This window comes from Miniopterus natalensis, chromosome 11 (assembly GCF_054644295.1).
Source record: "Miniopterus natalensis isolate mMinNat1 chromosome 11, mMinNat1.hap1, whole genome shotgun sequence".
Taxonomy (NCBI): Eukaryota; Metazoa; Chordata; class Mammalia; order Chiroptera; family Miniopteridae; genus Miniopterus; species Miniopterus natalensis.
Genome location: NC_142091.1, coordinates 48380935 through 48388303, shown reverse-complemented (window position 1 = coordinate 48388303; position 7369 = coordinate 48380935). Strand labels below are relative to the sequence as shown.

The window sequence follows — 7369 nt, the reverse complement described above, 5'->3', positions numbered from 1 at the left end:
GTTCTCGTTTTAAATGGAAATTATACAGTGCCACATTCTCAGACACTGATAAGGCTTAATGAGATTACTGAACTTGGCGGAGGCTGTCAAAGTCCGTATCCTGGCTATATTTGTTATAAAACAGTATTGCCTAAAATAGAACTTCTTACAGTAGAATCGTTGGGTGAGCTCTGAGTAAGTCCCCCCAGAACACTGAGACTGTGAGAAGGGCTAGAGCCGTAAGGGTGGCAGTCTGTCAAAATAAATCTGCTCAAAAGAATTCTGTCAAAATAAATCTGTAGGTATTAAAACAATTTAAAAAGGCTTCTTTACTTCAGGACTTTTAGACATTTGGAGATGTTCCTAAGCTTTGAGGTGACACATCATATTTATTTCTTGGGCCTCAACACTTCCCAAGAAATAGCCACTAACATGGGTCATAGTATCAGTGGCAATTGTATAATTATTTGATGAGAAACTTGGCTTTGGCCTATTGGAGCATCAGGACTGAGTGGTGAGTTGTGAAAGTGATAAAAGATGGATCAATATACAGAGAAGAGGGATGGTGAATAGCAAAGGCATGGCTTTGATGACCTGCTACCTTGAAGGGCACAGACCTGGAGGTGGAAGTGTGGGGAGTGTGGGGATTTTCGGCAGATTTCACGCTAGCTCAGCCAACCCACCTCACAGAGGCTTCCACGCTTGCCTCCCCTCCATTAAATTCATTTGGCTAAAAGCCATCTCTGACACAGCATTTCCTTACCTAAGGTCTGCACTCAGTGTTTACATTCTATTTTGGTTTGAAGCTTATTACTGCTTCTCTTTTGTTTGGGGGGGGGGGCGCGCTCATTTTTTTATTCATCTCCTCCTAATTATTCCAGAGAGGATTCAAGATGGGAAGGAGGGCTTCAACATCACCCACCCTCCCAGATGGCAAGAGCTTCAGTGCATGTGCAGTGAAGCGTGGTCGATACGCCCTGGGAAGGTGTGTGCTTCAGGCTGTGAGCTTCAGGGTCCCCAACCTGTGCAATCAAGGTAAAGGAGCAATAGATGCTTTCCTAAGCCCAAGTGAGGCAAGCAGCGGCCACACAGATTGCGAAACAGGGTTCAGGATTTCTCCTCTCGTAACTGAGAGACCAAAGGTCAGTCCACTCCTACCACAGGTCACAGATCTTCAACACTCTGGCTGCCTGGAGGGGTTTGACCAGAGTGAATCATGCAGTGACTGAGGCTGGAGCAGCCAGCTGGGGCCACATCCATTTGCACTGTCTCCTGGCACAGCTCGAGGGAGATGCGCATCAGCTTTGTGAAGACCTGAGTCCGTCTCAGAACTGGGCCCCACAGGGGCGGATCCCAACAGGCAGAAAGGGGGCAGTGGGCTGAGAAGAAGTAAAGGTGGGGTGTTCCATCATTCACAGATGAGCCAGGCCTAGAGCCTACCTCCCTGAGGCCAACATGAGCTGACAACTGGGCCCTCCAGGCCCATTCTGGCAGCAGGATATGGGCCACAGGGGGCAAACCAGTACTTTTCCCAAGGAGAACCAGTGCAGGGCCAAGGCCTTGCAAGCCTTCCTGATGTTTCAGCCACCCTCTTCCCTGACTGAGTATCTGGGGGTTCCAATTCCAAGTAAGGGTGGCCAGAGTGTGGCCAACTTAGAGCACCCATCTGGGGAGGCTGAGGGCTGCCCACCTACTTCCCCTGGGAGGCAAAAGTTTCTTTGCCTTTAGGGACAAACTTCAGCGAGCTGCTGAATATTCAGAAGCATGACTGCCCCTTCTTAGGGCCATCGTTCAGGAACTCATGGCCCAACCCGTTGCCACACTTGCCACAGGAGACCTTTAAGGCTTCAGGCCGATTGTGCTCTGGACGCTTGGCCACACTGTCAGCATGGATAGTCTCGGTGAAGGCTGGCCATGGGGACGAGTGTGCATACTTTGAGTGGCTTGTGAAGAGCTCATAGCCACACTTGGCACACACGTAGACACCCGGATCAAAGTGGTTCTGGAAAACCTCGCCCCTGGAGAAGCTGCAGAACTACATGGCGCTGACCCGACTGGTGCACAACGGTTGCTTCCTTGATTCTCTTTTGATTAGCATAAATTTAGGTAGAAAACATCCTTTCCCTTTATTTTCATGTAACTCCAAAAGATGTTCAACCAGCTGGTTGGTGTTACAAACTATAAGTGACACATATATATGGAATATACATATCTTGTTTTGTCGTTGAACGGCCCCGAATTGTTTTGAATGGCCCATAGTTCTTCCAGGTGTTGACTGGCGTAGTGGTGAGCCAGCCATATACCGATTAGTGAGCCACAGCCGCTCTGAAGAATGTGTGACGGGACTAGGCAGCCAGTTGTTCACGTGACGTGATTGCTGCTGTGTCTCAGAAGAAGGACCAGTCATGCTGCTGGTACTTCTGACAGGCACTCTTTAAAGGGCCTACAAAAGCATGGACACTGATGTCATGGAATGCTGGTCTCATGGCCCCAGTAAACTATGAGGGGGGAAATAAGACAGTTGTGTAATGCAGGAAAGAATATAATTTCCATAGGAGAGAACCAGAATGTATGTGGTTATAAAGAAGATAGGAATAATAAATGATTGGGCAAAGGCTGCGATCAGAAAAGGCTTCAAGGGCCCTAAAGGATGGAAAATTCACCTCCCGAGGTCAAAGAGACCTATAGAAAGAGGCACTGGGTCAGAGGGTTCCTGTGACGGGACACTAGGTGGGGGGAAGTGATGGAGACAGATTAGGGTAAACGGAGCAGAAGATAGAATGGTTGTCACTGGTGTGGTTCTAATTTAGAGAGTTCCAAGGACCCATTCATTCTTCATTTGATTGCACAGAAAGAAGCCACAATGGAAGTTTCCTCTTTGACTGCATGGACTTCAAAGTCAGTCAAATCCGTGTCTGAACTCTTACTGTCTATGCGACTTCAAACAAATTATGTAAGTTCTTGACTGTCCATGTCTTCAACTATAGAAAGAGCACAGTAATGCCTTTCAGGGTCATTGTAAAAAATAAATGAAACTGGTGGTTGGAAGGTGTCAGCCCAATGCCTGGCACACAGTAGGTGCACAATGGTTCCCTTCTACTCTAGAAGGAAGGGCACAGTGAAGTGGCTCATAGAAACCAGATGTCAAGATCCTACTTTGTCTCGAATAAAGAACACGCATATTGAAGCATCTTCGGTGGTGTCCCACACATACGCCAGAAAGACTTCCAGTTAGTAATTCCATGGGGGGAAAAGACTACAGTAGCCACATAGGAAATGCAGACGGGTTTTCATATGACTCTGAATTATATTGCCAATCTTAAAGGTACTAAAGAGGTCAAAGAAGTCAAAAGCATGGTTTGTGAAAAATCAGTATATCATGCAATGGTATGCTTAGCTGCTACTGAACACTACTGAACAAAAGTAATTCAGAAAAACATTTCAGCTCAATGTTCTAAAAACGCTTAGACACAAGACTTGATTGTATTACTAAAAAAGGAAAGTAATCTATAATTATACAAAGATGAGTAGAAATTAAAAATTTGTGGTGTTTGTAGAAATTTTAAAATGTAGTGCTTGTTTTCCCTGAGTTGTTTGTAGACCAGTGGCATTTTATAATCGAAGGTGTCTCAGAATCTGGGAAATCTGATCTTTGCTGGGGTGGGTTCAGATCCCTTTTCTTTGTCATTCCTGCCTCTGTCATGTTCACTGACCCCATGCTGACCTGTTTACATTGCACCAGTTACACCCTGTATCCATGTTCTCCTTCTCGCTCTCTCTCTCTCATTGCTCAAAATTTAGTTTTCCAAGAATAAAGTTGCCACCGACTGCAGCTGAATTCTACCTTTTGAGGTATCTCTTGGCTATTTTACTCATCGGTCTATACTATGTAATTAGCCTATGTAAAAACATCTACTATACAATGCGTTTTCCTCCTACTGGCTTCAGTGTTGATTGGGTTGCGGAGGAAAAAGAATACTTTCTGTGTTAATCATAACTAGGATGAGTTTCTCGAACCCCTTTTTTGTTTATACTTACTCTCTATGTCCTGCTTTCAAATCTCTCTCAGTAGAATACGGGGCTAAATTTTTTTTGTGTATTTACCCCACAAAGGAACAAAAGTATGGTCTGCTCAGATATTTTCTCAGAAGTTTCCGTGCATAAAATGAATTTTCTGTTTTAATTAGAAAAAAAGAGTTTGTTTTTAAGGCTTGTACGTTCATCTATGCCCATGTGATTTTCTTTATATTTATAATGCAACTGTTTTTTATTTAATATATATACTATGTGTATAGAATATACATTGTATGTGAATCTGTAGCTACCTGACTAATGAACTGAACACCTTTCTTAGAAAGGGCTGTATGTTATTCATTCTGTAGCTCTCCCAGCACCTAGCAGAATGTCTATATAATGAGGCACTCAGTAAATATTAGCTTATTATGGCTGAAAAAACCCCACAAATTTATTTCCAATTCTGAATGTAAGGGTTTTTGGTGAAAAGGCTCTCCTCTGCCTAAGTCTGAGTTTGTACAGGAAGCTTTTTAGAAGATGCCAATTTAGGAGCTCAAGTTGTTCCGGAGGAGTATTGTCCTCACACTGGTTTGAGTCACATTTAGGACATTTTAAATGCCTCGTGCCAGCAGGCTGCACTCTGCTTCATTGTGTCAGAGTCCACGGGGATAATTGATACAATTATCAAGGGGATAATCAAGTCAAGGAGTCAAGGGGATAATCGCTCCCTTTTACACAGGGGGTCTGAGAGATTGGGAAGTCAGGGGTTCCTCCCACTTCCAGAAGCATCCCAATTCCGCAGCTTAATTTTCATCCCCGCCGTGCAGGAAAAACAACCCGGGAGACTGGAGAAAGGCCAACTCACACGTTCCAGTGCAGCGGTCTCAGCCTGCAGAACAGTTAAACCCGTTTCAGAAAGAAGAAAGGCCTTCAGGGTTTTGGTGCGGGGAAGTTAGAATGCCTGATACCTGGGCAAAAGGAGAGGTCCTTAGAGTAGAAGAGGTTATCCTGTTTTTAAAAAGCTCACCCAAGTACTGACCCCTGGAGACAGCGCTTTGCTCACATCACTTGTTTCCTTCTTTTAAGAAGACGTCTGTTTCTATGAAGTCAGTGGAAGATCATGCTGGCCATCAAAATATGAGATAAAGCACATGCCTTGCAGTTCAAGTCCAAGAAATCTATTACCAGCCAGGAGTCAGAGGTCTAAATTGCAGGGCAAGTTTTCAAGGCAGAAGATAAAGAGGAAGAACAAAGAACAGCCTCCGAAATATTTAATTAGCAAGCTAATTACAGTGCCATGGAAAGCATCAAAATATCAGTGGACATATTTCCACAGGGGCACAAGCCCATGTGCTATAAGTAACTTCATTTAAATACCCCACAAAATTCCGTTCACAGCAGCATTCTGCCGACTTACTTCTACCCCCTCCCACCCCACCCCCTGGCCGCCCGCGGAGGCCTTTTCTTCTGGCAAACTCGGCACGTCCTTGCCGCCCTGGCATGAGTGCCCTCCTCTGTTGTTTGTAGCAGCTTCTGTAATAACTTGCATCGTGGGCGTGAGGGCTATGAGTGTATGTGTCTACATTGCCTCTTAGAGCAGAAGCGCCTTGAGGGTAGTCACTGTTTCTCTTTTGTCCCTGTGCTCTCAGAACTCGGTCTGAGGCTGGGCACGGCTGTTCCATAAATACTTGCTGCCTTGAACTGACTCCTGGGAAAGACAGGATGAAGGAAATACAGAAGAAGCACCTCAGGATCACGTCTCTAGAGCTACAGGGCAGTAAGAAGAAACATGAATTCATACTTTCTTTCGGCAAGTATGTATTGAGTGCTTTCTATGTGAAAAACTTTGTTCCAGCAATAATTAGTCAATGAACAAAATGGAAATCATCACCTTGGAGGAGCTTACATTCTCATTGCATGAGACAGACAATAAACAATAAGTCAATATATTGCATAGTATTTTGAAGGTGATAAGTGATTTAGAAAAAGAAAATAGGGTGCCAGGGAGCTCCTTTGTCCCTCAGAATTAGAGGCAGGCTGGCAGTGCAGGCCCCGCGGCAGTGCAGAAAGCTTGTGTGGAAGACTTGGTGAGGCTGTGCTGTTTGCACCCCCTAAAGCTGGCCCTTTCCCCTCCAACCTCACCTCTTCCTGGAGCCCTATCTACTCCCATCTGGGCCACCTCCAGCTTTGTTCTGCTTCTCTCATTTTTTCATTTAAATTTTGCCTCGACGGTTAAATTTTACCTTGATATTTAAATTTTATAGGTCACAGATTTGAGTCATATGACCAAACCCACCTATACTTTGTTAACTTGCCCAGTGTTTTAAAACTGGGGGGTTTCCCCAGGTGGTGTGCCCCAGCTGTTGAGCATCTACCTAGGATCCAGGAGATCACGGTTCGATTCCTGGGCAGGGCACAGGCCTGGGTTGTGAGCTCTGTCCCCAGTGGGGGCCTGCAAGAGGCAGCTGATAATGACTCTCTCTCATCACTGATGTTTCTATCTCTCTCTCCCCCTCCCTTCCTCTCTCTAAAATAATACAAATATTAAAAATTAATTAATTAATTAATTAATTTAATTAAATAAAACTGGGATGTTTCAAATAAAAAGATTTCATACTTTTCTTTAAAAATGGTGAGATGTTGTTATACTGGGCCTGCATTATTTCATGGCTACAATCCACTGGATCTAAGGAGAGTCAGCATCCCTCAGACAGAGGCACTTGGCTTTCAGTTTGACACAGTCCCCACCACTCCCTATTGTGTTACACCCTACCCTCTGCCCTCATTTCATATACCAGCTGGACCTTTACAGCATTGAACTGTACGCTCTTGCTCTATTGGCCTACCAATGCCCACCCACCCCCTTCTGACAACTCCCTCACTTCCAGTTTCTCCTCGGACAGTTGATTTCTGCCGTTGGCCCTGGCGTGCCTCAGCCCTGCCCACCTCAACCTGAGGTGGCTCCTGGCTCCCAGCCGTCTAGGCTTCGCCCACAGACTGTCTTGCTGCCTCAGTCCTGTTGATTCAAGCACAGTCAGGTGCCGCTTAAGGCTGGGGATACGTTCTAAGAAACGATCGGGGGTTTCTCATTGCGCAGTGTTATAGACTGTGCTTACACCAACCTAGATGGTGCAGCCGACCGCACTTCTAGCTGTACGGTACAGTCTGTTGCTCCTAGGCTACAAACCCGAACAGCATGTGACTGTGCAAAACCCCACAAGATTACATCGAACACAAGAGAAAATGATACTATCAAGAGATGCGGTAAATGTGAGATATGTGAGGCTGCTGCCAGCGGAACATAGCACACTGTTCTACAGCAAACCTCTCTGTAAGTAGAAAAGTGCACTCTAAAGTAATGATGAAAATTATAGTA

General features: G+C 45.2%; 1 pseudogene; it reads right to left on the bottom strand.

The window, feature by feature from the left end:
- Window positions 1–1648: 1648 nt before the first annotated feature.
- Window positions 1649–2020, bottom strand: LOC148092014 (methionine-R-sulfoxide reductase B1-like; annotated as a pseudogene).
- Between the last annotated feature and the right edge of the window lie 5349 nt (window positions 2021–7369).